This window comes from Puma concolor, chromosome C1, assembly GCF_028749965.1.
Source record: "Puma concolor isolate L17-30 chromosome C1, mPumCon1.1.hap2, whole genome shotgun sequence".
In the NCBI taxonomy this organism is placed as follows: domain Eukaryota; kingdom Metazoa; phylum Chordata; class Mammalia; order Carnivora; family Felidae; genus Puma; species Puma concolor.
The window spans coordinates 202,535,647-202,550,220 of NC_141674.1; positions in this window are offsets into that span (position 1 = coordinate 202,535,647).

The following is a 14,574-nucleotide window of genomic DNA, read 5'->3' on the forward strand; positions in this document are numbered from 1 at the left end:
GAGAGAAACGCACAGCCGGTCATTGCTGCCCCATCTGAGAGGACGGTCCTGGGTTGGACTCATCCCTTTTACATTTCCTTCAGCCCTTTCCAAGTGCTCTCACTTTCCTTTGGAAAAGGGGCTGCATTTCATGAAGTTTGCCACTAGACTGCACCCTTATCTGTGATAAGAATTCTTTGCGTAGGACTGCTCTTAAGAAAAGATTTCTTTTGCTGGTGTGGTTCAGGAGCATCTCATGGTATGCTATTAACTTTCCCAGATCCTGATCTTTCTTCTTGATTATCTATTAGCTGAAAGCCACATTTTAAAACAAGGCTAAAGTTTAAAGTTGTGCTTTTGTTTGAATTGCCAGAGGGGGTGTAGGTATTAGCTGGGAGGAGGGGGAGGAGTTGTGTGTGTAAAGGTTAAAAAAAAAAAAAATCCCAAACAAGCAAACAAAAAAACCCTCCAACTACAAGACCTGTTTGCATTGCATTTCCCCGTCCATCTGGGGACTTGGGAAGGTAGGGGGAAAATTAATATCCAAAATTTGGTTGAAATATTTGAGGAACCGGGGAGATCATGTGTTATTTTCCCTTTTGTGTCAAGTTCAGACTAGAAGGGTGGCCCAGCGGTGCGGTGTGCGTTCTGACCCCTGCTCCTCTGTCTGCACCAGCTCGCAGCAAAGATCCTCCAAGCACACTGGTAGCATTTAAGATGAACAGGGAAACTGTGGCGCTCCTTCCAGAGAAACATGAGTTGCTGCTTCCAGCCACCCTCTATTCCGAGAGAGACGGCCTCCGGTGACACGTCTTTTTGTCTAGCCGACTTCCAGTGGCTGGAAAAGAAAATGTGTGAGGACAGGTAGAAGGAAGAGGGGAATGATTCATGGAGAGGACGAAAAGCCTGTGGAGAGGAGGAGGAGGAGAAGGAGGTGGCTGGGGCTGGTCCTTGGGGTAGGGCACAGAGGGGCCATGGAGAGTGGATACACTGTAAACATTAAGTGATTCTGTTAACATTAAGTGATCATCACGGGTCTCGCTTCAAAAGAGTTTAAGTTGCTCTCCCAGGAACCTCGGGTAGGCTTCTTTAGAGAGCACGAGAGAAAGAATTCTCAGGAGCCTGGGGCTGTCTGTAGTGGTTAGGTCCAAAGGCGGGACTGGCCAGATGGGTCTGCTTCCATACTTACATATGACAGCAGAAGGGAAGGGCTGGTGCACGATGTTGGATTGTGGGGCATGCCGATGAGCTTTTCTTGATTCTGTTACCCCTTCCCCTCCACTCTGAAGACCTACATCTATTCACAGTCACCTTTAGAAGATTGCTTTTGGAGCAAAAAAAAAAAAAAAAAAAAAAAAGTTTGCATCAATGACTTTAGTTGGGAGGGGCTCATTTATTCCTGTCAGATGCAAATGTCAGAGGCCAGGTTCCCTTCCCTCCTTTCTTGCTGACTTGCTTTCCTTGCCATTCGCTTCCCAACTCTGCTTCCCACCCTGGCATGTCCAAGTTTTGATGTCTTTCAACCACATTTTTCTTGGAGAAGTAAGAAGTTAAATATCATCCACTTGTGTCTTATCCCCCTGGAGCTCACTCCTCCCTATTCCTTTAAAAGACTCACTGCTTATCAAAACCTGGCTCCAAGAAGTACAACATAGATTTATGTGTTTATATGGACAACTTTTCAAAGGGCACCTAACATTTGTGTTTTATGAAGCTTGAATCTTTTCCTCTGATCATTTTCTGTGAGTTTCTAAGTGGTTTTCAAGGCCAGGGTGGAAGCTGCTAACATGGTTGGGAAAGCTGGACTTTTAATAAGACATAAAGTATCATTGGTTCCTGGAAACCAATTTGACAATAAATTTCATATTAAAAAAAGAAGAAGAAGAAGAAGAAGAAGAAGAAGAAGAAGAAGAAGAAGAAGACCATGGGGGAGGGGAAGGAAAAAAAAAGTTAGAGAGGGAGGGAGCCAAACCATAAGAGACTCTTAAAAACTGAGAATAAACTGAGGGTTGATGGGGGGGTGGGTGATGGGCATTGAGGAGGACACCTGTTGGGATGAGCCCTGGGTGTCGTATGGAAACCAATTTGACAATAAATTTCATATGAAAACAAAACAAAACAAAAGTATCATTGGTTCCTCCCGGCTGGAAAGGGAAACTGTCAGCTGGAGGGTCTTGTCTTCATTCTTTCCTTTGCGTTACTCTCCTCACTGTCTTAGACAGACAGACTTGCCTAAACCACTCCCTACTGTGAGTAATTACTCTATTTTAAAGATCCTATGAGATTGACACCAGTCCCTTTTCCGGAGGCCAGCACACGGCAGGCATATTAGTCCTGCCACTTCATCTCAGCCTGAAACTAAGGTATGGTGACCTTTAGGAAATGAAGTACCCAGTCGCTCAGGTCCCTCCCCAGATGAGGGAAGTTCAGCGACATTGAGGTCTGTGCAGAATGGCTCAAGGCAGCTGTGTTGTAGTGATGGGGCCGGAGGCTAGGTGGCAGAGTGGATACATCATTTCACACCCGCCTCCTTTCTGGAAGGGAAAGAAGCAGACACTGGTGGAGGTCTTTAGCCACGGGGATGGGGGTGGGGGTAGCAAAGGCACCGGTGGAGGGCCCCAGCCACACCCCGTGGGTCATCTGTATGTCCCCGGAGCCTGGGCACTGCCCCTTTGCCATGACAGCGCCGATACAGGGGAGGTGGGACACCTTCCAAGTCCCACCAGCAGCTACGTTGGTGATCACTGTACCTTGGAGACAGGTTCGGCCAGGTCAGAACTTGATTACTTTGGGTTCATCAAAGAATGCCCTAAAGCTTCTCTGATGAATAATTAGAATATGACCTTCAGCCAAAGTGCATAAAGAAAGTCCTCGAATTTTTTTTTAAGTGTTAATTACGGTATATTTCAGCCATTCAAAGAGCAGAAGATAGTAGAACATACCCTGTACTAACTAACCGGGCTGAACACGTTACAGTTTTGCCATCCTGGTTTGAGACTTTGTTAAAAAGACAGTGTTGCAGAGAACAGCTCACTGCCTGCTCCCGCCCCTGCTTCTTTTCTCTGCAGAGCTAGGCACTCGTCTGAACTAGCTTTGAATCCTTTTTGCACAGTGTTTTTCTAGGTTTTACTAGAAGTTTCTTACAGAACAGGATTAGGACAATTTTGAGGGTGAGGCCACGAGCTCCTTGGAGTTAATTCTGCAGTGGTGCCTGCTATGGTGACGAGTTAACTACAGTCCACGTTGACCCCAGGCTCCTTTTGAAGGAGCTGGAGCCAACTGTGACTCAGAGTGACTATGTGAGCAAGATTGAAGTTCATAGTTTTAAGAATTGATGTTTAGAAGGCTACTGGAACCATTCCAGAGAGATATGACAGAATAGGGATGGCTCCATAAATCCAGTTTCTGGTTGGAGGCCTTCTTGGATCACGGGGTCTGACATGTTTGTACAATGGACAGCCCTAGAGCTGCGTTTCAATTTTGGAAAAATGAGATTAACCGTAAAGAGTGATCTGGTGTGATTAAAAAAAACAAACAAAACAGTGTTGGTAGATTCAGATCTAGGAAGAAGAGGGGTGGGTGAGTTAGGGAAGATGAAATCACATGGGACAGGAGGACAGAGAGTGTGTTAACTTTCTGAAGCAGATGCATTTGAGCCATGAAAAGGCCAAATAAAACTTCAGGGCATGGTTGGAATCTAGGTTCCTTTGCAATTAAAGGGAAAGAAACCATAAGAGCTAGCTTACCACCACCAGCCTATAGGGCAAATTTATGTGATTTAGAAAAAGATACTCTTCCTCAGGATACATCTATTTGTCAGAAAATTGTCGTGAAATACAGACTTTGTTAGAATGAGAAACTTTACTCCCGCTTCCAGGAAATTGTCATAATGAATGTACATATCTATGATGTCTGATATGTGAATAGTGCCACTTAGATGGGGCTCTTTATTGTGCAGTGCACAACCTATGCAATGGTATGTGGTAGCCCTGGTTGGAAAAGTTGAGCCATCAGGAAACACTATTTTTCTACTAGCGTGGAAAGGATTGGTCCAGTGACATGGTTTGATCCATTACCAGAGTTGAGGAATGGGCCTGAACCCCTTCACAGCAGCTGACTCTGGCCATGTTCTCAGCTGGGCCAGTCTGCACCTTTGTGCCATTCCGTAGAGAAGCTATGCCTTTCCATGCTCCCATATCTTTGCACAAACTATTCATTCTGACAAGAATGCCTTTCCCCTTTGTTCTGACTAGTGAATTAGTCATTATTAAAGACCCAAATGAAATCACATCTACTTTGAAAGGTTTCCCTGACTCACATGTGTAATTTCCTAAAGACACCTAGCTATGTAGCTGTGTTTATCCTATGTGGTCCTCTGTCCTCATCAGTAAAATGGAGGGAGTTTACTGTCTACCCCATGTGGTTTTTGTGAGCCTTAAATGAGGCAGTCGATGTGAGCCTCATTAGTGCTTGATCATTATTACCTACTAGACCGAATCTTTCCCTTTGGACAGAATGTTTTGAAGGACCCAAGGCCATACTCATTTTCATATATTATTTCCACTTTTCCTTCTTTCCCTCCTTCTTGGCCAGGAGTCCCCAGGACAGTTCCTGGCACGGAAGGCCCTTAATAAATTACTTTTGAATGAAAACTATTTACCATTCCCTAATTATTCCAGCATTTTGTTAATCACCTGGTTTTATTGCTGCATCATTCTGACTATTGGTCATGTCACTGTTGATGTGTTTCTATTTTGTCCCTTTATCTACTAGTCTGCTCAACCCTTTGTGTCTCAAATGTGAATAATTGAAATAGTCTCGTTTTACTTAAAATCTTTTAAAATATCAATAAATTCCAATATACTCCTTCTGTTGGACTTAAAATATGTTACTTGTAGTATAACTTAAATATGTACAAACACAATAAGGCCTAAGTTCCATAAGCTTATCTCATTGTAAAATCCAACAAATGTGTCAATAAACTCGATCAAAACTACAAACCCAACAAAACACAAAATGACAACATTAACTTAGTGTGTTGGTTGATGTTTACTTGATGTTCTGCTGGAAATAAATCACTCCTGTCTTGATTATGCTTTAATTGTTATGGTACAAGATGTTTTGGCTTGTATGATGTCTTCTTTGCTGACAGAATCCTCTCGCTATTTTTTTTTTTTATGTTTAGTTTTGAGAGAGAGAGAGCACTAGAGCGAGCACAAGTTGGGGAGGGGCAGAGACAGAGCAGGACAGAGGATCTGAAGCCGGCTCCACATGGGCGCAGAGAGCCCCATGCAGAGCTTGAATTCATGAACCATGAGATCATGACCTGAGCTGAAGTCAGAGGCTCAACTGACTGAGCCAACTGAGCCACCCAGGTGTCCCTCTCTCACTGTGCTTTTATTATTTATTTATATATTTACTTAAATTTATTTATTTATTTTGAGAGAGAGAGAGAGCAAGCATGAGCAGAGGAGGGGCAGAGAGAGAGAGAGAGAGAGAGAGAGAGAGAGGGAATTGCAAGCAGGCTGTACTCTGTCAGCACAGAACCTGATGCAGGGGTTTGATCTCATGAACCATGAGTTCATGACCTTAGCCAAAATTGAGTCCGACACTTAACTGACTGAACCTCCCGGGCGCCCCATCCTCACTGTTTTTTTAAAAACTACAATGGAGTCATGGCTTATGTAGTGACTGAAATCAGCTTGAAATACACAAATTGAGTAGAGTCAAAATCACCCGTGAAAACTCCCTTAAATCACCTGCAAAACAAAATGGTCCCGTGACATCTTCACTTTTATGAGACAGCATCACGTCGCCCCAGTCGGCGCTGGTGCACTGTCTCAGGGTCAGGCTCGCGTCCACCTGTTAGCCTAGTGGCCCGTGATGAAGACAGTAGTGCTACTTGGCTGTCATGCCTTTGAAAATGGGACGTGTCTTCCAGAGCTGCATGGGAGGCTGTGTGACAGAAGGAATCCGCACACCACGGAGTGACAAGCCTTAGACAAAGACGCGTATTAAACACATATAAAGAACGTGAACGGTCTGTATTCTGATGGCTGGGAGGCATGTGTCAGAGGCTGCCCGCACAGATGGAGCAGTTCCCAGAGAGATGGCTACCGATCTGCTGGTGAACGAGGGTGCTTGAGTTGAGGTATCACACGCAGCACGAATATTCCGTCTCACTAGGCCCTTCCACTTGTATAGACTTAGAACAGGTGAAGGCACCAACTCGACCACCCAGCAGGACAGGGAAGCATCTTAACCATAAGCCAGCCAAAGAGACAACATCTGTCTGGAGTAAGGATTGAAAGGCTGAGGGGAGAAAGATGGGGGGTTTACCCAGTGAGGCGACACTGGGTGTGGAGGGTGGGTTTGGTTTCCCTGGGCCCCATGCTTTTTTTTTTTCTTTTAAGTTTATTTATTTATTTTGAAAGAGAGACATCAGGCAGGAGAGGGACAGAGAGAAAAGGGGACAGAGGATCCGAAGTGGGCTCTGTGCCGACAGCAGAGAACCTGATGTGGCACTTGAATTCATGAACCGTGAGATGATGACCTGAGCCAAAATCAGCCACTTAGCCGACTGAGCCATCCACGTGCCCCTGTTTTCATTTTGTTTTGATGATAACTTTATTTTTCAAATTTTATTTTATTTTATTTATTTTTTTAACGTTTATTTATTTTTGAGACAGAGAGAGACAGAGCATGAACGGGGGAGGGTCAGAGAGAGGGAGACACAGAAACAGGCTCCAGGCTCTGAGCTGTCAGCACAGAGCCCGACGCGGGGCTCGAACTCACGGACCGTGAGATCATGACCTGAGCCAAAGTCGGACGCTTAACCGACTGAGCCACCCAGGCGCCCCTCACATTTTATTTTAATTCCAGTATAGTTAGCATACAGTGTTATATTAGTTTCAGGTGTACAATATAGTGATTCAACACTTCCATCTCTCATGCAGTCTGAACCAAGGAGTGAGAGAGAACGAGCTGGTGAGGGGCAGAGAGAGAGAGAGAGAGAGGGAGAGAGAGAATCCCAAGCAGGCCCAGCACTGTCAGATTTCACGCACTGGCAGATCCCAGGAACTGTGAGATCATGACCTGAGCTGAAACCAAGAGTCGGACGCTTAACCAACCGAGCCACCCAGCTGCTCCTGAGCCCTGAGTTTTGAATAACACGGTCCCTTCAGATTAAAGCAGCCCAATCTTGAGGAAGTTACTTAACCTTCCCCTGGCTCAGTTTATTCTGCTGTAAAATGGGCTATGGTACCTACCAATGGGTTGGCACAAGGGTTAAATGAGATCATCTCTAAATCACATAGCACAGCACCTGTTACACAGTGTATTAATTTGCTAGGGCTGCTGTGACAACAGAAGTTCATTGTCTCATGCTTCGGGAGGCTATGAGTTCAAGACCAAGGTGTCGTTGGCAGGGCGGGGCTCCCTTGGGAGGTGCCAGGGAAGGATGTGTTCCAGGCTTCTCTCCCAGTTTCTGGTAGTTCCTTGGGAATAGCCTAGCTGTGGTCTGTGAATGACGTACCCCTTGTGTGTGTCTGTGTCCTGATGTCCCTGTTCAAAAGGACCCCAGTCATATTGGATTAGGGGCCACTTTACTCCAATATGACCTCATCTTAACTGATTACACTTGTAATGGCCCTATTTCCTTTTTATTTATTTAATTTTGTTATTATTTTGTAAAAAACTTTTTAAATGTTTTTATTTATTTTTGGGACAGAGAAAGTATGAGTGGGGGAGGGGCAGACAGCGAGAGAAACACACACAGAACCCAAAGCAGGCTCCCACGGGACTTGAACCCATGAACTGTGAGATCATGACCTGAATCGAAGTCAGACGCCCAACCAACTGAGCCACCCAGGTGCCCCCTCCGTGGCCCTGTTTCCAAATATGTTCACCTTGTGAGGGACGTGAAGTTAGGAGTTCAACACAGGAATTTGGGCAGGGGCAGAATTCAATTCATAACACATAGTAAACACTCAAGTGGTAGTTATTATTCACAATACCTTCTTCAAACACGTTTTCATGGGGGTATTTTTGTAGCCAGGTTTGCATCTTTTTCTCATTGTCTTTCCAGGCCTTCATTATGCCTAGAAAGAAAGTGCCCTGAGAGCAGGTGATTTGACCGTGGGGTTCAGTCCTGTGCTGTCTAGGGTCTAGGCAGCAGTGGGCCCCCTGGAAGCCCCACGGAATGTCTACAGATTAATGAATGAGGTCTGTTTCTCTCCTCCTTTCTATTTACTTATTTTTTATTTCTCAATGGCCAGCCTTCCACCTTAGTTACCTTTTCTAGATTGCGAAAGCATTAAAGGCAAAAGACATGAAACCAAACACATTTTAATTTCCTTTGTTGATAATTATTAAATCCTCCATAATCACTTGTTTCCTGCAGCCAGTGAGAAACCCAGCCAGATGGCAGAAGGCAACAGAAGTGTTGCTGGAGGTGGGGGGAGTGAAGTGCCTGTGTTGGGGACACTTAGAGGCCATTCTGGGCACTTCCCGGGTGCTTGATTTTGGCCAGAGCTGGGTATTTGGAATGCATGTGGCCCAACTCTACTCTGAGAGTCTGGGAAGAAACCAGTGAGGTCAATATTGGCTCTACAGGTTGAAAGTCAAAGTCAAAATGAAGAGCCACAGGCCTGGAAAGGTACAGGGACTTTATCTGGTCCTCAGAAAGGTGTGATGGATGCCCCCCGCATCTGGTGCAATGATTCTCTGTCCGCACACCACCAGTGCGGGCCCAAAAGATGTGGCCACCTGTGTCTGATGGCTCCTGGTCTGAAAACAGGTCAGGAGTTGTGTGAATCTTGGACTTGGACAGGAAGTGGAGTGTGAAACGCCGACAGACCATGCTGTGTATTCGAGAGACCCAGAGACGGACTGTTGTAAGCTAAGTAGCTCTGTACTGGTGCCCGGACTCAACCCCCACCCCCAACCTTCCGGTGAGAGAAAACAGTGAAAACACCCTAATAGTGTGCTGGCATCATCACGGTACAAATGCATCTATCCATCTGCCCAGCCAGCTTCTCACCGCTGTAGAACAGATGTTGCACATGCACACAGCCCCTGGCAAGAAACAGGAAGGATCCAGCCGGGTGGGGGCTGGGGTTCAGGAGAGGCAATAGCAAAGCAGTGATATACTTTCAGGCTACTGTTACCACTTGGGACCAATGAAAACAGTGTGGGCTCATCCTTGCCCACTTCTTTTTTAATTAAGGATTTAACTGGGTATTGAACTCGACTTAAAAACGTTTTTATGGTGGAGCATCTCAAAAATACGCAGAAGCAAATAGGGGAGTGTAATCATCCCCACGAACCCATCCCTCAGCCTGGACAATCATTATTCCACGGCCGTCCGGCCCCACGTACATGGCTCTACCCGCTTCCGCTGTTTCTACAGACTGAATGTTAACACAGAATGAAAGTGTAAGTGTTCTGCCTCAGGTACGCTGTTAAATTTATGGAGCTTCTTTGTTCTCATACCCTGAACATTCACCTGAACATTCCCGAATAATAAGTAGGACGACAGATGATTTTCTTCTATATTACGGAGGCAGAATTCGGTGGCCAGTAAAGGAATATTTGAGGAAGGCGGGTGTGTGGAGGGTATGTGAGTTTGAGGTTCTAGAGGCTGGACATCTGAGAGGATGGGGTGGGAGGCAGATGATCCGGGCAGAGGAAGCACTGAGGAAAAGTGGAGAGTAGGAGGCGGACGTGGGCAACGTCTGGCGGAAGCCAGCCTCAGCACAGACAGCACGGCAGGGCTGGTGGTAGAGATCTGGGGAATCATCCACAAAAACGTGGCAGTGAAAGTACGGACTCCCAGAGGGAAGGCTCTGTGCGGAATAGAACACCACGGTCTGGGCTTGGGAGGAGAACTCACGTTTTCTGGGCAATCATGCTCCATTTTGCAGGAAGGCAGAAAGGAGGTGCTGGGGAGGAAGGGCAGGTGGAGGCCACCTGTTTGATTTGACTAGATCTTGCTGCAAGACGTCAAGAGCTGGTCATCACGTCACGGCAGGAAGAGACTGGGATGTGTCGAGGGAAATGGGTTAGGATGGACTGGGGTGGGGGAATGGAGAGAGGGGTGGCTGTCTGCCTATCCAGAAACCAAGCCCCTCTACCCACATCAGAAAGTGTCATTCTAGCCGAGAGAAAAAGAGAGAGAGAGAGAGAGAGACAGTAGGGACAGAGACAGAGAGACAGGGTATGCGTGGGCAGGGAGCACCTCTGCAGGTTTAAATTTCTAACTTCAGGGAACATCTAGACCCTCTTTTTTTTTTTTAAAGCTCCCCGGATTAGTTCAGGCTCACCCAGGAAAACCTCCCTTGGAATTGACTCAGTCAACTGCAAATTAATTACATCGGCAAAGTCCCTTCACCTTTGCCGTATGAGGTACCACAATCATAGAAGTGATGCCCCGTCACCTTTGCCATATTCTAGTGGTTGAAAGCAAATTACATGTCCCACTAACACTCAGGGGGAGGACTTTATACGAGAGCACACGGGTCATGGGGGGTCGTCTTCTGCCCACCGCCACCATGCCTGACAGATCACTGAGTGTTAAAAGCTTTTATTTTGTTTTACTTTTTTATGTCAAAGACATTTTTGTCCTCAGGTTTTCCACTAGTGAAACAATAGGACACTGAGTCCTTGGACCAGCGCTCAGGCTCATGCATAGACCCAAGCGTCAGGAGAGAACAGATTTGAGAAAGGAAGAAACGTCATGTTGTTTTCATGCTGCTCCGGTTCTGCCGTGTTTCAAAAAAAAGTCAGAGGAGGCTACCGGTCAGCAGACAATTAGTGAGAGCACGAGGCACTGCCCTTCACTTTGTGTTGCCGGGGACACGAAGATGAGATGAGTGTGTTTCCTGATCGCAGAGGTCTTTACAGTTTTCTGTGGGAGATCGCACCCCTACTCTTGATACAAAGTGGCGTAAAGGTCATACCTTAGAAGATGTAGGAGGCAGACCACACCCTGATGATCCACACACCTTGCAAGATGTCCTGTGGTTTCTGGTCACTCAAGCACCCCTGGTCTTTGGATCACCCTGGGGAGTATACTTCAGGGAGGAACACACAGACTGTTGGTGCCAGGTGGTGCTTGGGCTTTGGCTGACATCTGGTCAACCCCACAGTCATAAAGCTGCACAGACCTGCAGTGTGGAAGAGACAGACCGCTCCAGTGAAAAGTCGGGTTTTCCAGCTCTAACTTCCAGGGGTTATTCCAGGGGTGTGAGAGGAGCGGAAGGCGTTCAAGAGAACTGACGAAGAGTGTTTGGGCTGGGAGTGGACTCTGCTCCCCTCCCGAGGCTGGCCCAGCCCAGCCCACCTCACCCCCAAGTCTTTGAAGTGCGCTACCTGGATGGTGAGCTAAGCCACGCTTGGCAGGAGGGAGGGAGGTTGTGTGGTCTGGCAAAGAGCAGAGCGGAGGGGCAGAGGGACCAAGCCTGAATCTGTAGCTGACTCACGGCACCTCTCGTGCCAGGCCGTTTCACCATTCAGTCCAGATGGAAAATGAGGAAAAGACCCAAATCAGGATCTCACTGAGAAATCCAGATGCCTTTCAGGAGAATAAACAAGGCAGCCTGCTCTCTGCGGTCTCCGTTTCCCTGTTTCTGTGCGAGTGTGTATGTGTCCGTTTCTGGATCTTAGGGGTGTGTGTGTTAGTTTTGATCATTTCTCCGTCCCCCTTCCTCTTACTTCCTGTGGGGATCCGCTTCAGGACTTGCTTTTGGTCTCAGCTTCAGTCACTGTCTTCAGGTATGACTGGGCAGAGCCCATAGTAGGTGCCCCTGCCCCTCAAGGCTTCTTTAACTTCTTCTTCGGTTCAGATGAGGTCTGGGTTTCTGCCACACCTTCTGAGCAGTGTGCCTCAGCAAGCCTCTGCCCCTCGTCTTGACAATGGAAATGATGGGGGCCGGGGGAATAGAAAAAGCTCTTGACCTGGCAAAGGCCTTGTGGGGCCTCCGGTTCCGTCTGTTGCTGAAGCAACGGCATTTTTTTTTTTTTTTTTAATAGGCACTTCTGGTACAGGAACAAAGATCAGCAGCAAAAAATCACTCCTTTCAAGTAAGTACTCTTCTATGGCCTTGGCTTTCATTTTTCTCTGCTACCCTTTGTTTCACACCCGAGATCCTTATATAGGCCAGCCTTCTTCCACCTTTCTACCATTTTGTCCTTGTTTACTCAGGAAAAACACATCATTTTTTTTTTCTTGGTCTCCCTGTCCCTTCCCGTTCTTCCTCACTCAGGGTGATTTGGGGTGAAAAATCCCTTTCATTGTCTGCATTTCATTTGAGTCCATGTACAGAGGCAGAACCTTGTTCCATGGAGGACTGTTCTGCAGACGCACTAGTCGGAAGTCATACAGGCCTGGGTTGGACCATAGCGCCTCCACCCATTAGCTCAGGGACCTTGGTGTGTGACCTTGCTGAGCTTCAGTTTTCCTTGCTTGTGAAATGGGAATAATTATGCCCCTGTGCAGGGTTGACGGGAGTACGAAACAGGACAACATATGTAAACTTCTTAGCATACTGCCCACTAAATGGATGGTCTTTTGGCCTGAAGTCTCAATTCACTGTGGACAAGGAGAGTATTTCCTCTTGGCCTTAACTCCCCCCGTCAGTGTATTCATCGTTCCCGTCTTACCAGGCATCATGATGGTTGTTCTGCCTCTGCTCACGGGGAGCAAGTCTCAGTGCCTTGAACCCTCCCTATCCCATCACAGTGATTGGCTCAGGGAAGGACACCTGACCCCGTCAAGACTCATTCCTCAGTGAGCTGGGCCCACTAGACCCTCGTTCAGACATGTGAGCGAAAGGTACAGATGGAAGAATTGGTCGTGGTCACGGGAGCTGAAGTCTTAGCGGAGGCTGGGATATTGGGCAACAAGGTGAACAGGCACTCAGTGGCAAGTGAGGAGGATGCGGCTGATAAGCTGGAGACAAGTGAGAGTCACCCTGGTTTTCTTGGATCCTCTGATGTTTTCCCCACGATTCCATGACACTCCGTGACATGATTCCAGTATTCCCTCTCAACAGCCCCTGTCACTCCTTGAACTCGTCCGAGAGGGTTTCTGTTCTTTGCGATCAAAAGGACTTTCACTACAACGTCTTCGTGGATTTTTGGATTTGGAGTGGCGCCGGGCGGTCCCTGACGTCTTCTTCTGCCACCTCGAAGAGTGTTGGGATTGTGTATGTTTATGGTACGTTGACTCTGCAAGATGCTGTGTGGTAAGAGCTCATTGTTTTGTCAGCTTTCAGGAGCAGAAATCTCCCACTCTTAGGAAGCTCCGACGCTGGTCCTCTCGCTGAAGGTTGAACCCCTCTTCCATTATGCTTTGTATTCCCTCTGGGAGCCCTGTAGCTCTTTCTTTTTCCAAAAAATTGTACGGGTTCTAGGAGACCAGAGATGTTTTTTCTGCACCTAAAAACTCTGAGTTTCTCACGGGAGATGTCCTGGAGATAGAAAAATCTCTTTGGAAGCTTTAAGCCATATCTTATCCTTGAAGGATGCCTTATGTTTCAGAACCTGACCATGTCCTTCTGAGAATTCACCAAATGTTCACAGACATCATCTCTTTGGTCCTTCTGACAATATCTGGTTAGTTACGTGAACCCATTCTACCAGCCTGGAAATAGAAGCCGCAGGAGGGCCGGTTGGCAGTATCGATCTCTGAGGCAAGCCAGCATTGGAAAGCCGAATAGAATGCTTCTTTTCCCAACCATCACAGGCTCACTGCCAAGCTGCCAGCTAGAGACCTGAGCCTTGGGCAGACCTCGTTTCAGGGTGAGTCAAAAGCGTGAGGGAATCTTGTCCACACATGCCTAACAAGGGAAAGGCCCCCAACAGAGATGTTTCAAAGAGCTCTATCAGAAATTTGGGAGATCTTTGCTCTACTCTAGGAGAGAGAGAGAGAGCTCATCAAATTGGAGGGTGCAGAGCTATCCGGGAGATGAGCAGGGGAAGAACTTAGGGATGCCCTAAGACCCTGTCTTCATTGTCATGGTCAGTGTTTATGGAGTACAGAGTTGTAGCCTTCATGATAGGCTCAATATACATCTAGTCCTTTAACAATAGATCTGCTAAGACAGCACGACTGCTGTCCTGGGCATCTCTGTGATGTTACCTTAGAGACCAGCTAAGCCACTTCTTTGATTTTCTCTAGCACCTGAGAATTAAACTCTTCACCCGGACCAATATTTTCAGCCGTTTCTTAATCCAAACCAGTACTGTTGTGGAGGGAAAATTTAGAATGAGAGAGAAAATAGCCTTTTGGGATACCAAAGGTCTTTGACATTTGGTGAGTTTGAGCATCCCTACACTCTTAACATTTAATCATGGGCATATTCCTGAGTGGGAGCAGGATTAAGGCAGATGGTGAGGGGCCTTAAAGCAACTTGCTCTGCCCTAGATCCTCAGCCCTAGTAATTTTCAGACAGTTATACGAAAATAGAATTCATAAAGGATCAAGGTTCACGTTTATGGTAGAGGGTCTATGTGGGGCTGGGTAGTAGTGTTTCTGTGGGGGGCCTAGGGTAGATGCCTTACTTAGGGTTAAGGATGTCAGATAAAGCATAAGAT